The sequence below is a fragment of the Ambystoma mexicanum genome, chromosome 3p (assembly GCF_040938575.1).
Source record: "Ambystoma mexicanum isolate Mex_15411 chromosome 3p, UKY_AmexF1_1, whole genome shotgun sequence".
Classification (NCBI taxonomy): Eukaryota; Metazoa; Chordata; class Amphibia; order Caudata; family Ambystomatidae; genus Ambystoma; species Ambystoma mexicanum.
This window is the reverse complement of record NC_090925.1, coordinates 810002557-810027814: the sequence shown is the minus strand read 5'-3', so window position 1 is coordinate 810027814 and position 25258 is coordinate 810002557. Positions and strand designations below refer to the sequence as shown.

Here is a 25258-nt window from a genome sequence, read left to right as displayed (position 1 = left end):
GCACTATCTGAAATGTCGTCATGCCGAGTATGATAGTTAATTTCACATGCTTACTGTTCATGGCCTGTAAGAATGTCATTGTATTTTCCCTTGTTCCCTTCCTTGCTTTGAAGTGTTTTCAAACACATTGTGTATAGGTGCTCTATAAATAAACTATCATAGCAAACAATCATATTTGCATGGTCTATTGTATGCTGGGGGGCCTGCAAGAGTTGTGGGGTGGCGGCAGTGGATACTAGGGAAAGAATGAGAATGCAGGATAACTTCACTGTTGTATTGATGCATACAGGTCGGAAGCATCTGGGTTTTGCGTGTGGGTTTGTTTTTTTAGTTGATTTCTGTCAAGGACACTTGAGGATCTGGATCTTGAAGAGCGCCTTGTGTGCTCGGACTGTAAGAGTGCATTGCTGACAAGCTGATAGGGGAGATGTACGCTTGTGATGATTTTAGTGAGTATTGGGAGAGGGCCTCAATTTCTCCTCAGAGATTGCCTTATTTTAAATGAAAGTAGGAGGCTCAATCTATTCTGTTTCTCTCTCTCTCTCATCAGGCCGCAAAGATAGTGGCTTTCACGCAAGTTGAACGACCCTGCAAGGACATGGATTGCTGGATCCTCTCTTCTCCTGACCTTCAGACAAGAGATCATCTTCATTTTCAGCTGCCAATAAACATTTGATAGTGTGGCATCTGGTCTTGACCCTGATATCCATCGGGTCACTTCTCCAATAAAGTAGAACGAGCATCACAATTCCTGGTCTACCTCCAATATTTATTCGTTGCTGTGGTGGGTGCAAAGCAGAATGAGATCAGTCTTTTGACTTTTACCAATTATTTTGCTAAAATACCAATGTCTCCTAAAGTGTAAACTTTGATGATAATCAACAACCACCAATATATCTGGTGGTTGTTGATTATCATCAAAGTTTACACTTTAACATTGGGGTGTGAATATCTTGTAGGTGTAAACATGTTCATGATATTTTGATGTTGTATAATATTTTTTATACAGATGAATCAAGAAAAATGTATTATGTCACAGCCATGAAGAAGCTCATTGGCCTCCACTGAACTACGAGCAGTGAGTTAGTAGTGTATACTTTATAAAGAGACCATCACAATAGAATTAGCACAGGGAGGATTAGTCATTAGGAACCTGTATCTTTTGTGTGGTTTAGTATTTTGCTAAAATACTCCTGCAGATAGTAAAAGCCTATACGGTAAACTGTAAAACTACCCCCAATTTGCCATTCCTTGTTTCCCGTTATAGATACGCAGACATACCCACGTACACACAGGGACTATTGAGCAGACCACAGATATTGCCTGCCCCATATTCTGGTGCTGATGGGAGTTTGTATCAATCAAAGGCTGATTATCATCAAAGTCTACACTTTAACATTGGGGTGTGAATATCTTGTACGTGTAAACATGTTCATAATAAGTTCTCATGTGGGTGATTATTTTGATGTTGTATAATATTTTTTATACAGATGAATCAAGAAAAATGTATTATGTCACAGCCATGAAGAAGCTCATTGGCCTCCACTGAACTACGAGCAGTGAGTTAGTAGTGTATACTTTATAAAGAGACCATCACAATAGAATTAGCACAGGGAGGATTAGTCATTAGGAACCTGTATCTTTTGTGTGGTTTAGTATTTTGCTAAAATACTCCTGCAGATAGTAAAAGCCTATACGGTAAACTGTAAAACTACCCACAATTTGCCATTCCTTGTTTCCCGTTATAGATACGCAGACATACCCACGTACACACAGAGACTATTGAGCAGACCACAGATATTGCCTGCCCCATATTCTGGTGCTGATGGGAGTGTGTGTCAATCAAAGGCTTGGAAGGCTGAACAACAATTGCAACATATACAGGTTTAGAAATGTATTCAGGGCATGCTTATTGTATCATACGATTGACTGCATGCATAACAATTGTTTGTGACTAATTCAATCACCACAGGTGTACTGTATGCATAGTGGTGATCAGGTCTTGGTCTATCTAATTACAGAACTACTTAGCTGACAATACACTTTTTCAGATGCTTGAAAATTCACTAGTTTGCAGAACCTTTATGAAAGATCTAGCCACATACAGTGTAAATACACACACAGACACACATACACACATCTGTTAGCTGTCACTGATTTATTAGACAATGCTATATCTCCAAAGATTGATTGGTTGATTTATTTTAGAAGATTCGTTCTGCACACTCCTGGTGAATTTATCAACTCTGACCGCCTATCATTACAACTATCAAGAGACTACACAACACAAGATGGGCAGTGGAGTGCATTCAAAGAGCCTACAAAAAAATAACAAGCTTTCAGATGTTTTCTGAGTGAGAATATATTTGCGCCCAGCCTCCAGGTAATCAAAATGGAAGTTGGCCCGGGCATTCACCACGGATTCCTTATCAGCTACTGGAATACAGAATACCGTGACTCAATGGTGCGCACAGTTAAAGTGCAATAATATCCACATGCACTTAATTTACAAACAAAAATAATCGTGAACAAAATTATTTTACATTCAGCTGAGAGAGCTTTTCACCCTGAACATTTAAAAAAAATGTAGTCTCTATCACATTTCATGCAGGAGTTACAAGCGAAAATATGATTCCCAATTCACAATTCAAAAGGCATTTCTTTCTTACTTTACACAATAAATAATGGCTTCTCCAGTCCCTCTGCATGGTAACAGACCATCTGGCATATATTGTCATGTCCTTTGAGCTCAGGGATGGAACGTTTATGACTTCATGAGAATGCTGGTTGCTATGGTGCAAGTTCTTTGAAGTACAGAGCTTGCAGGGCCATTTTTGATCCAGTCCCACCCACTTGAATGATTCCAAAATCTGGCTGCCCCTTGTGTGGGACATCCAGCCTCCAAAGGTGCAATGTTTCCATCTCCCTATAGGATGGGGATTTGAATAGTTGAGACCACTTCCCAGAGCAAATTATTGGATTTTTAAGGGGATTTAGTCTAATCTTAAAGACAGATGGGAATTGTAAATGGTGAGCATTTCTTTTTATTGCCCATGCCGAATACCCAGAACCAACTCCAGGCAAGTTAATATTCATAAACAATTGAACATCTCTAACCATGCGAAGGGTCTCATGACACCTTTTAACATTAGGCATATCTCTTTTTTAAAAAAATACTATAGCTATCTTTAAAAGTATTTTCTTTGAACTCTATTTTTTAAAGTTGGTAAACAAAAACGATCTAGCTAAACAATAGTTGACTCATTTAGTTTCTTTTTATTTTGTATTTGTATTAAAAAAGATAGGCAGAAAGTGTTGTGACTTAGGAAACAGTGCATGTTCCTTTAATGGGTTCAGGCTGCATACATCCCACTAATGTACTGGAATCGGGTTGTACTTGTGTATTTCTCTGCTTTCTGGTTCAAGGATAGTGCGCACTAGGCACTGCTGTTTCAACATTTTTTCACTGCTATAGAAGATTTCGCAAGAACTATTTTGTTTTTGGCCTCACTCAATGTCTTTCGTCATCTTCATCCAGCTAAGGCTTTTTTTTGGCAGGTCCTTCATAAGATATGGTATGCTTTCACATCACTCTTCTCTCAATCATCATGCCGACTCTTCTTTGACAAGTGTCACTGCTTTAGTGAGAAAAAAGCTTACATTCACTAAGGTTTTCCTGGTACAGGTCTAATGTAAACTGGAAAGAAGGGTGTACATTTTTCTGATGGAAGATAAACCTAGTCATCAACAGGAGTATACCTGATTCATTAAAATGCATATGTGCATCCACCAAGGCAAAATGCCCACCAATTGGCAGATCTAATATCTAACACCAAAAAACAGGGAAGAAGTGGAAATGTAATGGACATTGTGGACAAAATTGAATGTATTACCTTGTAGTTGTGTCTACAGAGGTCAAAAAGGTTGATTAGATAGTAAGACGGAGACACAATGAAGCTATACGTTGATTCTAATTTATTTGGGTATCTGTTGACTTCACAGATCAAATAGTGTTGATCACAATACAAAATATTATAGATTTCACAATATATGTTTTATATTATTGTTAACTTCACACTTCAGAATATTGTTTCCTTCACAATAGAGGTCTGATTGTGCTTTCCTTTTTCCTGAGAGTCCTTTGTTTGTTTCCTCATATTGTTTGATCCCTTGTTAGTCATTCCTTTGTATATTTCCTCAAAATTATTTGTTCCGAAAATTATTGCCTTCACAATAGACGTCTGATTATGGTGCCCATTTTTCCCTTTTTTTCTCTGAGAGTCCTTTGTTTGTTTCCTCGTAATAATTGATCCTTTGGTTTTGTGGGAGTCCTTTGTTTGTTTCTCAAATTTCACAGTAGAGACTATATCATATCTGTTTATTCCCTATGTTTGTTCCTTCCGTATTGTTCATAACTTATATTTGTGTCCTCATAGTATTTGTTCCCTCAACACGTGTTTCCCCAGTATTTATAAACTGGTTCCTCAGGAGGGTTTGGGGAGGTGGACCACTGTTTTGTTAAACGAGCCAATTAGACATTCTCACATAGTGTGGGGCATTCTTCTTTTTTGTAGTGCATGGTCACTGTAAAGGCTCTGGTGTTTACAGATTGAAAATTCACAAGGTTTTCCTATTTATCAGTGGTTGTTGGAAATACATGCATCACATTCACTCTCAACTCGGCTATCATACCGAATGCTACTTTCTCAATATTTTGAACTGTATCACTAAGGCAAACGCCATCAGCGGTATTTCCAACAACCACTGACCGTATATGCAAGTCGTGGCCGGAATGCCCAGACACGCCCCCACACAAAGCAGATACAGCCACTAATACCTACCTCTGCATGGTCCTCGGGCGCAAACTCATGCACCCTTGTAATTCTGCGTGGGGTCCCCCGCAACCACCGCAGCACCCCAGTGACACTGCGTAATGTCCCTCAGAACGATTTCCAGCACCCCATCAACACGCTTAACATGTATCATAAAAATTGAAATTTCCCGGTAAAGATTTGTGCAAACCTTGTAAACCATCCCTGCATCCCGCTTCACTGCTAACGCGCACTCCTAACTTCTGTCAGAACCATGACTGCATGAAGCACCCTTAAATCCACCATGCGATCTTACCTCTGTGCAGTGATTCCCATGAGCAAGGGTCTGCACGCCTGCCTTCGGGTGGCAGCAACATCGAGAGCTTTGCATGGTCATTTCGTTGACGTGATGTTGCGCAGTTAGACACATGAATACGATTTTACCTTCATAGTTGTGGGCATGCATTGGACTGCCTGCGGCCCATCCCTCATAACGCCCTCATTTTACCATGTTCAGCCCCCTAGTCTGGCCTCTGCCGAGGCCACGCCCATGCTCTGCGAGGTGTCTCGCGCAGGGCAATCGACTGCACACAGAGTGATGCAGAGCCTGTGAGAAGTCCCTACAAAGTACAAAAAGGTCCAGCACAGTCGATTAAACGAGGGCCTTACTAAAGCACAAGGTAGCTTCTGAAAAGCTACCTTTGTGAATTTGCTTTGGTTCTCTTTGCAGATGATGAGGTGGAAGAAGCTGCGGTGGGAGCAGTGGGGTCACTCTCTTTAGCATGTCAGACCACAAGGTCTTTGGGAAGTATCTCTTCACTCCCTATCTCATCCTAGTAATGAGGCAGGAGTGGGACTGTGACCTTGAGTCCACCTCTCCCTGCTTACATATCAGCAGGGCACATGTGAATCTACTGGCTGGCTTGTACTTTGAAGAAAGTGGGCCTTTCCAGAGAACCAATGAGATCTGAGCTGGCATATCACCGGACAGCTAGTCATTCTTTCTGCCACCAGTTGATGAGACGTTCAATATGGGCTATTTTTCTGTTGGCTGTGCCTTGAATCCACATTTGGTTTAGCCTTTTCCCATAGGGTTATCTACTTTGGACTGATCATGGGAAGCTACTATGGAAGAAGACTTGAACTAATGCTGCTCTGTGACTGGTAATATCTGGGGGAGACATTGGGGAGACTAGGGATTTCCACTGGGACTGGGAGTTTGGCAAAGCCTATTGCAGATTGTAATCTTCTCAGCCTGTTCCAGGTTGACAGAATGGCTGAACTGGGCACCCAATGATGCTACATAGGCCATCACGCTGGCATTATTTCAGGACATCCTGTAGTATGAGAGAGTCATGAAGTGCACCACAACACAGGGTGAACGACAATAGGTCCCATCTTCCTTTGCAAGCACAATGTTACTACCATCATTGTTGAGAACAGCCAATCCTTTTGACTTAAGCCATCCAAGTGGGTTTGAATGCTGCCTGGATGTTTGCTGCTCTGTATGTATCCTCCATGGCACACATTGAATGCGTTGCTTGCCGGAAACGTTTTTGTGGCATGGCCTTTGAAGTAGTGGGGGATGAGCAGCTGTTGTGCAGTTCTTTAATGCCGCTCAATGTACTGTGATGCACAAATATTCTGTTTCCTGTCAACTGGTGCACATGAATTGTGTGCATGGGGCACCAGTCATGTGCATTCCAATTGCCACTAAAGTCAGTCTGTGAAAATCAGGCACTGAAACGTTTAAAAATGATAAACGGGTGTACATGATATGTGGTACAAACAGCTTTGATAAATTCCAAGAATGCTTCATTGCCCACCAAAGAATACGCCAAGAGATGAACTGCCAACACTAGAGCCCATTATAAAATTACAACAAAGGAAGCTTTCTGGTCTTCTTTGTACACTTAGTGAAGTCAGTCTTGATGCTGGTGTGTAAGGCAAGTCCCTTCAAGTAGTAAAAATCAATCCAAAAGAGAAAAAAATGAATGCACGAGATATGAGAAAAACAAAAAGGTGTTATAACAGCCTAGGCAGGGAATTATCTAAAAAGACATTCAACTACAGAACAGAAGATGGCCGGTTATATAGAAAATTACAGAAGAGAAAAGACACATGTTACGACTTATTCACATGTTCCGGGCGTCTGATTCGACAGCGTCACTTGCACTATAGGTTTATTCTAACCTTCTGACTAAATTAAAATATCAAGCTATTGGTTAATTTACATTGAGAACATTTCCTTTCACATGTTACTGATTGGTTGACACTCTTTTAAACGGTATCCGGTCATTGCATCGACAACCAAATCATCGACAGCCATACCATGTAAAAAAAACATCTAAAAAAAAGCATCTAATGCATTTATTTAAATGGTAAAGGGTTTAGTTTAATAAAAATGGGTTTTAAAGGTTAAAAAAAAGGTGGGTTGGGGGAACCCCCATTAAAAAAATTGAAAAAATGCAGAAGATGCTTTTTTTAGATGCTTTTTTTTTAGATGGTATGGCATTAGATGCTTTGGCTGTCGATGTCGTGACTATAAACCTTTTAAACCTTTATAATTCGACCTTGACTTGCAATTGGTTGTTCAAGGAGGAGTATGTGTGGAGTGAATGGTTAATTACATTTCGACCAATTCCTATTAGATGTGTGACAGTGTGTCATTGAAATTATATTTTTACATCCTTTCCAGTTGAACTAAGTGGTTGACACTTATGTAATGGCATCTTTGATATCATGGGTGTTAGTCCTTGCAGTGCACACTGGTGGCAAGAGTTATGGTTGCTTAGCTTACCATAACTTGCGAATTTCGGGGGGTTTTCGGTTTTACCTGTAACTATAACGTCCCTGAAACAACGTTTGCCCATTGAATTGCATAGGTTTTTGCTAGTGCAACCTAACCATAACGTTCCTTTAACAACGTTTTTTGCCAGTGAATTTCATTGGTTTTTAGCAGGATATCCTTAGTTTGTAAAGAAGAACTCTCCAACATAGTGAAAGTACTGGCAGCATGGTAACACAGTCAGCAGTCGCGGATTAATCGTCTGGTTGCGCACATTGGGTGGCATCTAACCTGCTTAGAAAAGGCACCTGCTCTCTTGCATAGTGGTGGCAATCACCAAACATTTATTTTTTTATTTTTTTATTTATATGTTGTTTTGGCTGAAATAAATTCCAACCTTTCAACATGAAATTACAAAATAAGCATACAAATACTTAAAAAATGTATACATCTTCTATTACTTCCTTTTACATGAATTTATAACTATATGAAAACTAAGGCATAAAACAGAACTATAATTAATTAATTAATATAAAAAGAATATAAGAAAGGGAGAAGGAAAAAAGATACAACTAACAGGGTAATTCATAGAAATTCGCACAAAAGTGGCGCACGCGGCTGGCGCACAGCGTGCCCGTGCGAATGTCTGCGCCAGCCGCGTGCGCTAAAATCGATTGCCGCGCACAGCGTATTCATGGATTTTCGCATCCAAAACCAGCCGTGGCGCAGCGTGGCGCAGCGACCCTGCAGCAGCGCCAGTTACACCCCAAGAATGCCCTTGCGCAAGGAAAAGCCTTCAAAATCCCCAAATAATCGCAAAGGGCTGCGCCAACCCTGGACCAGTTCACAGGGCTGGCAAACAGCAAACGCCAAGCGGGGAACGTGTATTTCAGTGGTTCGCGGGAAGTTCCACACGCGATTGTCCTGTGTACGTGTGCATCAGGGGTGCGTGGGAAGTAACACACGCAAAAGCAGCAGGGTACGTGTATTCCAGGGGTGCGCGGGAAGTATCACACACAAAAGCAGCAGGGTACGTGTATCTCAGGGGTGCGCGGGAAGTATCACACGCGATTCCATCAGCGTACGTGTATTCCAGGGGTGCGCGGGTAGTATCACACGCAAAAACAGCAGGGTACGTGTATTCCAGGGGTGCACGGGAAGTATCACACGCAAAAGCAGCAGGGTACGTGTATCTCAGGGGTGCGCGGTAAGTATCACACGCGATTCCATCAGCATACGTGTATTCCAGGGGTGCGCGGGAAGTATCACACGCAAAAACAGCAGGGTACGTGTATTCCAGGGGTGCACGGGAAGTATCACACGCAAAAGCAGCAGGGTACGTGTATCTCAGGGGTGCGCGGTAAGTATCACATGCGATTCCATCAGGGTACGTGTATTCCAGGGGTGCGCAGGAAGCATCACATGCAAAAACAGCAGGGTACGTGTATTTCAGGGGTGCGCGGGAAGTATCACACGCAAAAACAGCAGGGTACGTGTATTTCCGGGGTGTGCGGGAAGTATCACACGCGATCCCATCAGGGTACATGTATTCCAGGGGTGCACGGGAAGTATCACACGCAAAAACAGCAGGGTACGTGTATTCCAGGGGTGCACGGGAAGGATCACACGCAATTCCATCAGGGTACGTGTATTACAGGGGTGCGCGGGGAGCACCACACGTGAATTGCACGTGTGGCTCCTCCCAGGTGTTCCCTCTACACCCTCCACGGCCCCTGCAGGTGGCCCACACCACAGGGGCCTACCCTGCACATGTCCTGCAGGCACCCCATCCACCATGGCCATGCCCCCCAGCTAACCCACATGTCACCTTGCACTACTGCCCACCAACGCATGTCCCCCTGCACCCACAGCCACCAGGGGCAGCCTCCACCAGGCCCCCACCCATGTCTCCCATCACCCCCACCCCCCAGCAGTGCAGGGGCAGCCTCCACCAGGCCCCCACTCATGTCTCCCTAAACCCCCACCCCCCCGCAGTGCAGGGGCAGCCTCCACCAGGCCCCCACTCATGTCTCCCATCACCCCCACCCCCCAGCCACCAGGGGCAGCCTCCACCAGGCCTCCACTCATGTCCCCTATTACCCCCACGCCCCAGCAGTGCAGGGGCAGCCTCCACCAGGCCCCCAATCATGTCTCCCATCACCCCCACCCCCCAGCCACCAGGGGCAGCCTCCACCAGGCCCCCACTCATGTCCCCTATTACCTCCACCCCCCAGCCACCAGGGGCAGCCTCCACCAGGCCCCCACTCATGTCCCCTATCACCCCCACCCCCCAGCAGTGCAGGGGCAGCCTCCACCAGGCTCCCACTCATGTCTCCCATCACCCCCACCCCCCAGCCAACAGGGGCACCCTCCACCAGGCCCCCACTCATGTCCCCTATTACCCCCACCCCCCAGCAGTGCAGGGGCAGCCTCCACCAGGCCCCCACTCATGTCTCCCATCACCCCCACCCCCAGCAGTGCAGGGGCAGCCTCAACCAGGCCCCCACTCATGTCTCCCATCACCCCCACCCCCCAGCCACCAGGGGCAGCCTCCACCAGGCCCCCACTCATGTCCCCTATTACCCCCACCCCCCAGCAGTGCAGGGGCAGCCTCCACCAGGCCCCCACTCATGTCCAACTCATGTCTCCCTGCACCCCCACCCCCCAGCCACCAGGGGCAGCCTCCACCAGGCCCCCACCCATGTCTCCTATCACTCCCTCCCCCCAGCAGTGCAGGGGCAGCCTCCACCAGACCCCCACCCATGTCTCCCATCACCCCACCCCCCAGCAGTGCATGGGAAGCCTCCACCAGGCCCCCACTCATGTCTCCCATCACCCCCACCCCCCCCAGCAGTGCAGGGGCAGCCTCCACTAGGCCCCCACTCATGTCTCCCATCACCCCCACCCCCCAGCAGTGCAGGGGCAGCCTCCACCAGGCCCCCACTCATGTCTCCCATCACCCCCACCCTCCAGCCACCAGGGGCAGCCTCCACCAGCGCCCCACTCATGTCCCCTATTACCCCCACCCCCCAGCAGTGCAGGGGCAGCCTCCACCAGGCCCCCACTCATGTCTCCCATCACCCCCACCCCCCAGCCACCAGGGGCAGCCTCCACCAGGCCCCCACTCATGTCCCCTATTACCCCCACCCCCCAGCAGTGCAGGGGCAGCCTCCACCAGGCCCCCACCCATGTCTACCACCACCGCCACCCCCCAGCAGTGCAGGGGCAGCCTCCACCAGGCCCCCACTCATGTCCAACTCATTTCTCCCTGCACCTCCACCCCCCAGCCACCAGGGGCAGCCTCCACCAGGCCCCCACTCATGTCCCCTATCACCACCACCCCCCAGCAGTGCAGGGGCAGCCTCCACCAGGCCCCCACTCATGTCGCCCATCACCCCCACCCCCCAGCAGTGCAGGGGCAGCCTCCACCAGGCCCCCACTCATGTCTCCCATCACCCCCACACCCCAGCCACCAGGGGCACCCTCCACCAGGCCCCCAATCATGTCCCCTATTACCCCCACCCCCAGCAGTGCAGGGGCAGCCTCCACCAGGCCCCCACTCATGTCTCCCTGCACCCCCACCCCCCAGCCACCAGGGGCAGCCTCCACCAGGCCCCCTCCCATATCTCCCATCACCCACACCCCCCAGCAGTGCAGGGGCAGCCTCCACCAGGCCCCCACTCATGTCTCCCATCACCCCCACCCCCCAGCCACCAGGGGCAGCGTCCACCAGGCCCCCACCCATGTCTACCACCACCGCCACCCCCAGCAGTGCAGGGGCAGCCTCCACCAGGCCCCCACTCATGTCCAACTCATGTCTCCCTGCACCTCCACCCCCCAGCCACCAGGGGCAGCCTCCAACAGGCTCCCACTCATGTCCCCTATCACCCCCACCCCCCAGCAGTGCAGGACAGCCTCCACCAGGCCCCCACTCATGTCTCCCATCACCCCCACCCCCCAGCAGTGCAGGGGCAGCCTCCACCAGGCCCCCACTCATGTCTCCCATCACCCCCACCCCCCAGCCACCAGGGGCACCCTCCACCAGGCCCCCACTCATGTCCCCTATTACCCCCACCCCCCAGCAGTGCAGGGGCAGCCTCCACCAGGCCCCCACTCATGTCTCCCTGCACCCCACCCCCCAGCCACCAGGGGCAGCCTCCACCAGGCCCCCACCCATGTCTCCCATCACCCCACCCCCCAGCAGTGCAGGGGCAACCTCCACCAGGCCCCCACCCATGTCTCCCATCACCCCCACCCCCAGCCACCAGGGGCAGCCTCCACCAGGCCCCCACCCATGTCTCCCATCACCCCCACCCCCCAGCAGTGCAGGGGCAGCCTCCACCAGGCCCCCACCCATGTCTCCCATCACCCCCACCCCCCTGCCACCAGGGGCAGCCTCCACCAGGCCCCCACTCATGTCTCCCATCACCCCCACCCCCCAGCAGTGCAGGGGCAGCCTCCACCAGGCCCCCACTCATGTCTCCCATCACCCCCACCCCCCAGCAGTGCAGGGGTAGCCTCCACCAGGCCCCCACCCATGTCTACCACCACCGCCACCCCCAGCAGTGCAGGGGCAGCCTCCACCAGGCCCCCACTCATGTCTCCCATCACCACCACCCCCCAGCAGTGCAGGGGCAGCCTCCACCAGGCCCCCACCCATGTCTCCCATCACCCCCACCCCCCAGCAGTGCAGGGGTAGCCTCCACCAGGCCCCCACCCATGTCTACCACCACCGCCACCCCCAGCAGTGCAGGGGCAGCCTCCACCAGGCCCCCACTCATGTATCCCATCACCCCCATCCTCCAGCAGTGCCGGGGCAGCCTCCACCAGGCCCCCACTCATGTCTCCCATCACCCCCACCCCCAGCAGTGCAGGGGCAGCCTCCACCAGGCCCCCACCCATGTTTCCCATCACCCCCACCCCCTGCCACCAGGGGCAGCCTCCACCAGGCCCCCACTCATGTCTCCCATCACCCCCACCCCCCAGCAGGGCAGGGGTAGCCTCCACCAGGCCCCCACCCATGTCTACCACCACCGCCACCCCCAGCAGTGCAGGGGCAGCCTCCACCAGGCCCCCACTCATGTCTCCCATCACCCCCACCCCCCAGCCACCAGGGGCAGCCTCCACCAGGCCCCCACTCATGTCTCCCATCACCCCCACCCCCCAGCAGTGCAGGGGCAGCCTCCACCAGGCCCCCACTCATGTCTCCCATCACCCCCACCCCCCAGCCACCAGGGGCAGCCTCCACCAGGCCCCCACTCACGTCTCCCAGCCAACATGTCACCACAATGTAGATCCCTGGCCCTTATGGTCAGCCTCCAAATGGCAAACACCCACCCGAGTATTGCAACCACCCACTTAGAAATTGCAAAAACATGACAGAAGCCCAATTGCAAGTTTTGAAATGAACACATGTCCTTCACATACACCCAATGGGTGTCAGTGAATGTCAAGACCCATATAATGATATGCATGAAACCAATGAGATGATACTACACATTGAACTTTGAAGAAAAAATATGTATTAAAAGCAACATAAATTGATTCAAACAATAATAGAAATTTAACAACAAAAAAAAAAGCAGGCCCGTGAAAAAATGCTAAACCACAAATCATAGTGCAAAGGAAAGGTGTCCAAAGTCACAAATTTAAATCGAAAACCATTGCTCCATGGCGAAATCATAATAAAAATTGAAAATCCAAAAGTCAACTATGTACAGATAACTATCCAGGGTCCATGATCCCAACCGAAGAAATGAAACCTATCTAATAACACTACCTAAAAAAAAAAACTATATACAAAAATGTGGCCCATTGTCCAAAAGGTCCAAAAATAAAGCCAAACCAAAGGAAACCTAACACTAACTATATAACTATTTACAAGGGCAGCGGGCTAGTCCGACGGCTCACTTCGGGATGTTCCGGGCCAGGGCATCATCGAACTCCTGCTCAATGTCCCAGAGGCGCTCCTCCTCCATGGTCCCGAGGGTCCGCAGGGCCGTCCACATGTTCCCCCCAAACTCCCTGCGGATTGCCTCGAGGCACTCGGCACGCCTCAGGGCTCTCTGCATGGAGTTCTCCACCCTGACCATCGTGAGCTGTGCCTCTCCCGCCCGCTGCCGCTCCGCATCTATGGCGTGGTCCAACCACCGCCACACGGAAGACACTTCCCGTCCTGGGTCATCCTGCCCTCCGGCTGATGCCTGCCCCTCCGATGTGGAAGGCCCCGAGCAATCATGGCTCCCACCACGTTGCTGCTGCTGCGCCTCTGCCCGTGCACTGCCTCCGGCTGCCTGCACATCCTCCGCTGGCTGGGGTGCAGTTGTTGATGTGGCCACCCCTGCAGGACCTCCGACTCCCGACTGTGGCAGGGATGCCTCCTCCACCAGCCTGCCGTCAGAGGCAGCTCCACAGGGCACCCAGGTGACTGATGGGTGGGAAGATGGCACAGAGGACGACTGGCGCATATGGGGTTCAGTTGAGGAGGGGGTCGTAGCAAGCCCCATCAAACGGAGGAATCCGGCCTGGGGGACCTGTCCCAGTAGGCCAACGCGGTCAACGAGCCATTCGAGATGACGTGCAGTCTCCTCATGAAAAGACTGCAGGTCACCTCGCATGGCCCTTTGACGCAACGCCACACCAGTCAGGACAGGCTCAACCCGGACCCGGATAGCCACGTCCGCAGGCAGAGGAAGGCCAGTTGTCGTGAGCTCATCCCCTGCCTGAAAACGGGTCTAGACGTAGGCATCCCTGCTCGTGCAAGATGATGCAGTGACAGGATCAGGGACAGGATTGCACACAGGCACCTCCGCGGCGACCTGTGCTGCCTCCTGTCCCTGGTCCTGCACTGCACCACTAGCACCAGTGGAATCCCCACCTCCAGACCCCGTCTCTGTTGCTTGCACGGCCTCCTCCTCCACCAAACCCCCCACCAACCTGGATGACTCCGTGCCATCTTCCCCGTTGGGCCCTGTGGGGTCCCAACTGCCCCTTCTGCTGCCGAGGAGTCCAATTCCGACCTCCGCCTCTTGGACCTCCCCCCGGCAGCTGCGGCCTGGGACGTGGCACCGGACTCCTCACTCCCCGACGAGATCACAACCTGGGAGGGGAGCGGGGCCTTGCGTCTCCGGCTGGCGGTGCAAACCCCGCCGCTGTGCTCCACAGCACCTTCTCCGCCCTCTTCATCAGTTGACGCTGCAGACAGGGAGAAATGAAACACAGGCATCAGGGCACTGTACAATGGACACATACACACATGACAGTTGCACATGAGTGGCATTGGCAAACCTCAGACATGGCATCACAATCGGCAACACACATGTAATTTCAACTTGCACACATGAGCCATGCCACAGCCACATTGCAACTGCCAGCACCATCCATACACATACAACAGCATGAGCAGGCAAAGGTGAGCCAGACATCACATGCAACACAGGGAGTGCACTACACATGCACGCACACCACCACACTTGCATGCATGTGTACACCTCAGCCAACTGTCGCAGTGTTCCGATGGGCATCCATGTCACATCTGCCAATCAGGCTTCCACATCCCGCTGTCACATGCATCCATGTTGCATCACTGTTGCACCCTTGTCAAATACACACACATGCACATGTACACAGTGCTGATACATGCAGCTGAAAACAACATACATGCGTGACATCACGAACATGCCCACTTACATACACATTCATCCAAACATGTGTGCCCACACAACTGCATTTGGCATGCAAGCCTACACACACAAGCACCATCCATGTCTCACACATGACAGCCCTCGCATGTGTTAGCCTCGCAGCCCTGTACACCCCCACCCATACTCGGCCCCATACAAACAGATGTGCAACCGGCACACTACTGGCACATCACCACACGCACAGCTTACAATCATGATGCATGTACACTTACCGCTTGACTCCAGACGGGTCTGCCTCTCAAGGACCTGGCCATGGAGCGCTAGGGATATGCGTTTCAGGACCCTCATCTGATCTTCCGACAAGTGGCCCCGGCGCCCCTTAGCATCCACTGCCTTCAAGAGGCACCGGGCCTTGTTCAGGGTCCTGGACCTGAAGTCCTCCCAGCGCTTCTTGACATGTTGGAAGTCGCGGACTGCCACCCCCTCCGCGTTGATGGCAGTCACGATGTCCGTCCAGATCCGAGTCCGTCCTTCCTTGTCGGCGCGCACACTTCCGTAGAGGGCATCATACTGCCCCAGGACTTGCTCCACCAGGACACCAACTTCCCTGGCACTGAAGCTGGTGCCCCTCTGCTCTGGCCGGGGGTTGTCAGTGGTGCCATATGTTGCAGTGCCCGACATGACAACCCCAGAGGCAGGAGTGGGTGGGCAACTGGGTCCTGGGACTGGGCTGTGGAGTGATGGAATCCCAGTCGGGAGTCTTCGGTTCCAGCAGGGGTGGTCACAGCAACAGCACCCCTGGCTGATGTGCAGGCAGCAAATGGCAGGGGACGTGGGCAGCAGGCAGTCAGGCAGCAGCAGATGGCAGGTGGGAGCGTGCTCGGGCTCTGGGGGGCAGTAATTCGGCCTTCTGGGCAGGAGCGTGGTCTTCCGTGTGCTTACGCGTGGCCAGCTTGATACGGAGTGATTTGGCACGTGAAAATCCTGCACGTCTGCGTGTGAATCGAGGAAAGGCCCTTAGCGCGTATGCACGTCAGCACGCATATGTGATTTCATTGGACCAAAGGCCCTTAGCGCGTAAGCGCGTCTGTGACGTGACGCGCGCGGGTGTTTCCCTCATTACACGTGATGGCAGAGCACACATGGATTTCCACCAATCGCGTGTGGAACTTCCTGCGCACCCCAGAAATACACTTACCAAGGCCAATCGCGTGTACGCTCACTTCCCTCCGATTACACGCGATGACACTCGGACGTGCAGTTTTACCACGTTTGCTCGCATATGCGATTTCATTGGCCCAAAGGCCACCATGCGCAGCTGTGACATCACGCGCATGGCCGTAGAGAATGGCGCGTGTAAAAATGAAGAGATACACGTCCGAGTGTCAAAGCGCGTAATTGGTGGAAATGTCCTCATCGCATATGCGCGTCTGTGACGTGGGTATAAAAGGTACGTGTAGAACGCCATTTCCTTGTACGTGCTTTTCGTGGAGAGCGAGTGGGTGAATTCTGTACTTCTTGTCGGTTCACACGCGATTTACTTCACAGCGTTTCCAGTTCGTACTCCCTGTTACCTCTGACAGCTTTTTCTTGTTTCCTCTTTTTCCTGGGCCTGTTTCCTCAAACAGCGTTCCCTTCTACTGTTGTCCTGTCGCCTCAGCGTACAATTCTTCTTTTGGCGGGGGTGTTGCCAACGCGCACACGCGCATATTTTTCACGCTTTTGTTCCTGGCAGACGGTGAGTCGCGCACGTATTTAACATCTGTGCTTGCCCCGTGTGTCGCGTACCCCCTAAGAGGTCATTCTAGGCTGCGTGTGACACTCATACGTTCATTCTTGTGTTTCTGGGTGCCACAGCATAGTGCATACGTTCATTCTTGTGTTTCTGGGTGCCACAGCGTAGTGCAGGTTTATTTTTCCACGCACGTGGTCTAGGGGGGGTTGCGTGCACCTTACTTCGCTTTATTGGGGTGCCTGTGCGTTGCGTGACCCGTTATCTTTCCCCAGGGGTGACATACAGCCTTGCTAGAGCACTAGGGTACGATTACCATCTGGTACCCAACCCCTTTGACCCCCAATTGCCCAGGACAATAGTTCACATCAACTCCCATACGCACAATAACATCAGTGCCATGGCTGGGAGGCGACCAAGCCGTAAGGGTGGCAAAGGTGGCCGAGCCCCAAGTGGTGGCCGTGGTGGATCCAGTAGGGGATGTGGCCGTGACTTGCAGGGTGCCCCTAGCCCCCCCATGTGTGGAGGAGCAGTCAGGGACACCCATGCCCCTTGAGGTTACCGTGGCTGAAACCATCCATGCTCAGCCCTTGTTGGACCAGCCCACTGTGGAACCAGACCTGGCACAGGGTGACTCCATGGCTGACTTCCAGGTCAGTAGGTCTAGGCCACGTGCGCCGGTGAACGTTAGTGTCATCAGGCCACGTGGATCAGGGGCAGCTAGGTCATCTGCTGCCCCACGTAGGCAGGCTGGGGAGGCTTCAGGGGCAGCTGTGGCTCCATCCACCCCACCTCTCACACACCCATCCAGGACAGTGTCGGTCCAAGTCCATCATGCTGACATTCCCCCTGACACCAGCTAATGCCTGCACCAACTCCCATGCTGAGTGTGCAATCCCACGCTCCTGCCCCTAGTGTCCAGAGCAGCGTAGGACACTCAGGATCCCCACCCCCTTCCAAGCGGAAGAGGAAGAGTGCTCGTCCAGTAGAGGCTGATGCCCCAGACACGGCTACACAGTCCGACCCATCAAGGAAGCCCAGCTTCAATGAGGCCGAACTGAATGCACTTGTAGGGTATGTGTCCGCACATGACCGTGAAATGGTGATTGTTGCAGGATCCAAGACCACACCTGCACAACGTCAGGCACACTGGCAGACCATTGCGGGCATCATAAGTGCCCTTGGAATCGTGAGGCGCACAGCTAATGAATGCTACAAGCGCTGGAATGACCTGAAGCGCAGGGCAAAGAATGAGCTGGCCTCAAGTCATGCTGCAACTCTAGTGACTGGAGGTGGGTCTCCAGCAGACGACATAGAACTCACTCCACATGAGCAGGTTGCTGGGACCTACGTCATGGAGGAACAGATCCAAGGCGTGGGAGAACTGGCAGATTACGAGGCATTGTCCGGTGAGTGCACATGCATGTGTGTGTCATCCATGTGCATGGTGTGTGTGGGAGGGCTTCTGTTTGGGTGCCAGGGGAGGGTGTGTGTGCCTGAGTGGTTTGGGTCACCCATGTGCCTCTTCCTATACATTCTTGGCACCAGCATTTGGGTATAGCAGCATCCCTTCGGCCAACATTAGACATCCAGCCCAACACCACGTCAGTTGCCCTTGGAGTGTCATCTTGCCACAACACTGTTGCTTATTTACCTCTGTTTATTCAGGCAGATTGTTTGCATACCACCACTTTTACTCGGGAGTTCTCAGTCCTATTGTCACATGTCTGACATGGCTATAGTACAGTGGACTGGCTCAGTTTCCTGGACATGATTAGTTTAGACATGTCCCTGTGCTATAGGACCATTTTTGACTGGCAGCTGAAGGTTAAACTTTTGAACCATTACAATGAAAATAATCAATTATATGAGCAAACTGGACTGAATGAACAATTGGTGACCTCCTCTCCCTCTTCACTTCATGGCTAGGGTACATGCCATCTGTGTGATGGCATGTGTATTTGACTTGCCAATCACTGGCCAATGTGTGATGCCACTGCTAGGCAGCATGCAGCAAATGTGTTCATCTTCCATCTTGGTGTCATCAATGTGTGCCATCTGCCTCCCCATCACACGCAGTGATGGTGCATGCATGGGAGTGTTTTAGTCATGTGGGACATGTGTCAATCAAGTACTGTTTCTGTAGCCTCTCAGCTCTAATTGTGTGCCATAGTGCTAATGCCTGTTTCCATTTGTTTTCTTTTATGTCTTTGCAGGGGAAGACGCACTTGATACTGCTGGGGTTGTGGAGATGGTGCAGACTCAGGAGGGGTCTGACGGCCGACCGACCACCAGTGAGGGACGTGGTGTGTTGGTGGGTGAGAACCCACAACTGCTGCAGGTCGTGCTGTCAAGGGGTGTCTCTGGCTGCACCTCCCCCGAGCTGTATTCAGGTGTCGATTCGGATGATGAGACCTACGTGCCGTCGTAGGTGAGTGTTCCTGGGAGGGATTCTGTTCTGTCCGACCCACCTGCACCAGGGTTAGAACCCTCAATGGGGATGTCAGTGTTGGCAGGTACGCCTTTGGTGGTTACGGATGCAGGGTCACATTCCGCGACATCTGATCCTGTTCCTGGGCCAGCAGATCAGAGGGGGAATGCAGTCCTGCAGCTTCAGGCAGTGCCGGCACAGCAAGGCGCAGTTCGCCTTGCCCCAGACAGGTGTGGTGCCCGCCGACGTGGTGGCCGTACGCAACCTGGCAATACCGCATGGGAGCAATCCATTTACGGTATGGCAACCCAACAGGCAGCATCTGTCACGTCATGGGACTCGAGACGGGTTTCAAAAAATCCGCGATTCACCAAGAGTCCCGCTAAACCTAATGTAAGACGGAAATGCAGCAAAAGAATCCTGCATTTCTGACCTGATTCATGCAGAAGGGCTTGGAAGTTACCTTGGCAACGGTGGAAGTCGTTGTCAAGGGGAGGGAGTCGGCGTTCAGGAAGCAAACACTAGTCACATGACTTCCTCTTCTTAAACTCCGCCCTGTCCTAAATTCAGTGCTTCTGATTGAGCTCTTTTTGGTTTACTGCTTCGATCTGTGCCTTGTTGTGATTCTGCTTACGTTTTCTCGGACCTGCATTTTGGATTTCCCTAGTCTGTCTTGGTACCTGGAACTTCTGGTTTTTTCGACTTACGGCACTCGTCCCTGGACTCGCTACTTGTCTGCTCCCTGGTTCTGTCGCCGCCCGCTTGTGTTTTTGATTCGGACTGGATTTTGGCTTGCTGTTCTTGACCCCCTTGGTTTTGATGCCTTTACGGATTTTGGATTTTCCGTGTTTGAGTTCCTTTCTGTACACTCACTTTTGTGACTTCCACATACTCTTTGTAACAATAACTTTCTCAACCTCGCTTCCTTGCGGGTTTGGAGTGGTTCAGCCGCTGCTGCACCGCGGAATAGTATCAGCCTCCGCTGCATCGTGGGATTAGGAGTTCTCAGCCTCAGCTGCACCATGGGATCCTGACAGCCTCCGCTGCTACGTGGGAGTGTTGTGTTTCCCATTCTAGCCACCCCGTAGGATTCATTGAAGACCTAGACCCGGACTCAGCCTCAGCTGCACCGTGGGAGAGATCTAGTGGAACTATTGTGGTACGGTAACTTGTGCTTCATTCTTATTTCCTTTTTGTTCAGGGAAGTGGGTCACCCCAATCCATACGGGTTAGATAGGAACTTTTCTCTCACGTTTTGGCTATCCAAGGGATATTCTTACCTACTCATACTGCTTATTTAACATAGGGGTTAGGCTATTGGTTGTATCATTGATCCCTCAGTTTATTCTGTTCTCACGCAGTGGTTTCTGTTACAGGAAATTTCCACGACTCCTGACTAGAGTTCTTATAGTTCTGGGTCTTGCCACTAACCTCAAAGGTTAGTGTAATAGATATCTTGCTCGTAATTTTTGCTATAGAATTCACGTTATTAATTAATGTATCTTTCTTCACAGCCACGAGGTCTCCAAGGATTTCAGTCTTTCGATTAATCAATCTTTCTGGATGTTCCTTTGTACATTCAGAGAGGTATATTGATAGAAAGAATTCTTCCTCTACACTACGGGGTCAAGTTTGTGAGGAAGAATTCTGACAGCATCATCAGAGATGATGGCTCAGGCCATGGATAGGGTGGCCACTTCCATTGTCCCCCCTGAAAGGCTGATGGAGCGACTACAGCAGGCAACCGACTCCTTCTGCCAGTCACACAGGGAGGACATGTTGGCGTCCAACAGGGACAGGCGGGCGGAACTGGCGACTCTGCAGGAAGCCATCTCCATAGAGTCCCAGGGCCACAGGGAAGCCCTGAGGCTGGAACTCCTTCACCTCAGGACGACACTTGTTGAGCTTGAGGCTTCAACAAACCGAAGGACAGAACAGCAGCTGGAGCGTCTCACCCGTACGCTCTCAGCTGAGATGCAGGCAACTAGGGCGCAGGTCCGGGCATCCCGTGAGTTGTTGCATGGGGACCTCCGCACACTTATCCTCCAGAACGAGACCTACCACACCCGCATGCTTGCAGCCATGGAGGAACAGACTAGGGCTTTGCGTGGGCTGCCTCCCATAGTGCCATCACCTCGTGATGCAGCTGCAGAGGGTGAGGATAGCGACAGCAGTGATACTCCCACAATAGGGTAGCCGTGTAGGCCATGAGCCCATGGAGGTGTTTTTTTTCCGCAAGATCCACACAGGTGGGTTTTGGTGTGCACCCTGTCCTCGGACCTCCTGGGTGGCCTCCCCCACCCCCCGGGCCCATTAATGGCCATTTTTGATTTTTTTTTTTTTTTTGGGACAGTGTGTTGCCTTATGTGGCTCCCGTGGGCATTCGCTGCATTGTGGCTGGGCACATGCAGGCTTGTCATGGATTTGGTTCAGATGCTTGGGTTTTGTCACACACACCCCTCCTGCTTCCCGTTTCCATGGGCTTGCAAAGGGTGTGCCCAAGTGACATTGACGTACATGGTGACATTGGACTCCCATGAGATGTGTGGGCAGTCTGTAGTCAATACTGTGTATACATTCATAGTGCATATTGTTGTTGTATTGTACACTGCATGGTGTATTGATATGTGCCTCTGCATCCATCTCATCCTCCATATTTGCAGGTCCATTCCTCATGTCTTCACAATGCGGTCCACCTTGGAACTGGAGTCCATGTTGTAAGCAGTGCACCTACTCTCTTGCGTGGCGCTAACACTGTATACTTGGAAGTGTTCAGAGGGCTGTCATCATCAGGTGGTGAGGCAAGCTAATATTTTGGTCTGTAATGTCATGTTTGAGGTAGGTTGGAGGTTGTGTAGGTGATTGGTATTCTTGGTAAGTATTTGGTAATGTGGGTTGTAGGTCCTGCATTACTGTGAGCATTTCATGTGTGGACATGTTTCCATTAGGGACACTGTAGCTGGTGACACTTGGGGCATGTTGTGGGGATTAATTTCTTTACTCTCACATTGCATGACATGCCATGGTGTGTTGTGTGGCCGTGCCGGGGAGGGGGTGGGTGATATGGCACTGTTTTCATGTACTATTTTGCGAGTGGGTATTCATTTCTGCAGCATGGAAGTGTCTTTTCATGACACTGCATTGGTGGTGTTTGTGTAGGTAGGGATGCACACATTGTGACACTTCCACATGAACAATCTCAGGCTGCTATGGTTCTGACAGTTGACAGTCTCTTTGTTCGTCTTAATTGTCAGGTCGAGTCATCATTGCTTATCAGATGGTATGTGCCAGGCCTGTGTGCACTCCACCGGGGTGTGATTTCTATGTGAAGTAATTAGCCACCAGCTGCGTACGGGCTGCCTCACCCCGTGCCCTCTCCCCTCCCATGCGCAGCGGCCGTGCATGTGGTTGGGGATGTGGGGGCACCACCATGTCCACATCCAGGCCACGGTGTGTTGCAACATTGTGCAGGCCACATGCTGCCACTATGATCCTGCACACTACAGGGGGCGCATATAACAGCTGCCTGCCAGAACGGTCAAGGGAGCGAAAGCGTGACTTGAGCACTCCGAATGTGCGCTCCACTATGCCCCGGGTTGCAATATGGGCTGTGTTGTATCTTACCTCTGGAGGCGTGATGGGGTTCCGAATTGGCGTCATCATTGGGGTGCTCAGAGGGTAGGCACTGTCCCCTGGTGAGGAGGTGATGGGTATCATTAGTGGGGTAGTGACATAACTCTGCCACTGCACATGCATGCATGTCAGATGCATTCATACTCACCAAGCAGCCATGTATCGCCATGCCGCCCAGCTTCTAGGTCCCGGCTTAGGGTAGACATTCCGTAAATGAAGCTGTCGTGGGTGGACCCTGGATAGTTGGCATATACTGAGGTGGTGATTCCCTTAGCATTACATACTACCTGCACGTTTATGGAATGCCAGTGCTTGCGGTTCCTATAGATGTGCTCAGATGCCCTGGGGGGAAGTAGTGCCACATGGGTGCAGTCAATGGCACCTAGCACTTTTGGGAATTGTGCCACACCGTAGAAATCGAGGGTGGCAGCCTGCCATTCTGCAGGTGTCCTGGGCAGGTACATGTGCCTATGGACTGATGGGCGTGCAGTGATGATGTTCAAGACCTGGTGTAGGCAGCGTGACTGCGTGGCCTGTGACAACCCACCCACTATGGCACATGTCCGCTGAAATGATCCTGTGGCCAAGAAGTGCAGTACATTGAGGACCTTCTCCAGGGGGCTGAGTGCTTGGGAGCACAGGGTGGGTGATGTGAGGTCATCCTCCCACTCACTGACCAGGTCCAGTATTATGTGTGGGGGAAACCTGTACCTCCCATACACCTGGTCATCAGGCATCCCAAAAAGGCTGGTTCTGGGAGTGAAAATTCGGGCCCTCACTATCCTCCTCCTCCTCCTTTGGTAACCCACGGCCACTGCTACTAGGAATGGTATATTCATCCTGGCGTATGAGCTTGTTTGTTGTTTGCGCTCACTTTTATGCTGTGCGGGTCGACATACGCCTGCTTCAGGCTGGCGTATGTGTCTCAGGATTGGACCATTTATTGTTCGGCACGTCGTAGGCAAACCTGTGAATCTTCCCGCCCACCCCAGGAATACACGTAGCACGCTCTCCCAGGCCCAGTCGCGTGTGGAAGTTCATGCCCACCCCGTATTACACGTACCCAGGCCAATCGCGTGTGGGACTTCCCGTGCACCCCGAAGTACACATAGCCAGGCCAATCGCGTGTGGAAGTTCATGCGCACCCCGTAGTACACGTACCCAGGCCAATCGCGTGTGGGACTTCCCGCGCACCCCGAAGTACACGTACCCAGGCCAATCGCGTGTGGAAGTTCACGCGCACCCCGAAGTACACATACCCAGGCCAATCGCGTGTGGAAGTTCACGCGCACCCCGTAGTACACGTACCCAGGCCAATCGCGTGTGGGACTTCCCGCGCACCCCAAAGTACACGTACCCAGGCCAATTCGCGTGTGGAAGTTCACGCGCACCCCGAAGTACACGTACCCAGGCCAATCGCGTGTAGAAGTTCACGCGCACCCCGTATTACACGTACCCAGGCCAATCGCGTGTGGGACTTCCCGCGCACCCCGAAGTACACGTACCCAGGCCAATCACGTGTGGGACTTCCCGTGCACCCCGAAGTACTCGTACCCAGGCCAAACGCGTGTGGAAGTTCACGCGCACCCCGAAGTACACGTACCCAGGCCAATCGCGTGTGGAAGTTCACGCGCACCCCGTAGTACACGTACCCAGGCCAATCGCGTGTGGGACTTCCCGCGCACCCCGTAGTACACGTACCCAGGCCAATCGCGTGTGGAACTTCCCGCGCACCCCGAAGTACACATACCCAGGCCAATCGCACGGCTGGGGGGTGGGGGTGGTGGTAGACATGAGTGGGGGCCTGGTGGAGGCTGCCCCTACACTGCTGGGGAGTGGGGGTGGTGGTAGACATGAGTGGGGGCCTGGTGGAGGCTGCCCCTGGTGGCTGGGGGGTGGGGGTGCAGGGGGACATTAGTGGGGGCTGCCCCTGCACTGCTGGGGGGTGGGGGTGATGGGAGACATGAGTGGGGGCCTGGTGGAGGCTGCCCCTGGTGGCTGGGGGGTGGGGGTGCAGGGGGACATGTGTGGGAGCCTGGTGGAGGCTGCCCCTGGTCCCTGGGTGTGGGGGTGGTGGTAGACATGGGTGGGGGCCTGGTGGAGGCTGCCCCTGCACTGCTGGGGGGTGGGGTGATGGGAGACATGAGTGGGGGCCTGGTGGAGGCTGCCCCTAGTGGCTGGGGGGTGGGGGTGCAGGGGGACATGGGTGGGGGCCTGGTG

At 51.9% G+C, this 25258-nt stretch overlaps 1 protein-coding gene across 2 annotated transcripts in view; it reads left to right on the top strand.

Annotated features, from left to right (window-relative positions):
* Positions 1-748, top strand: part of LOC138580918 (uncharacterized) — a 500340-nt gene extending 499592 nt beyond the window's left edge. For both annotated transcript variants that reach the window (XM_069651850.1, XM_069651847.1), the window contains one exon: positions 551-748. The gene's annotated coding sequence lies outside the window, so the exon portion shown is untranslated. The remainder of the gene's footprint in view (positions 1-550) is intronic.
* Positions 749-25258: the final 24510 nt, after the last annotated feature.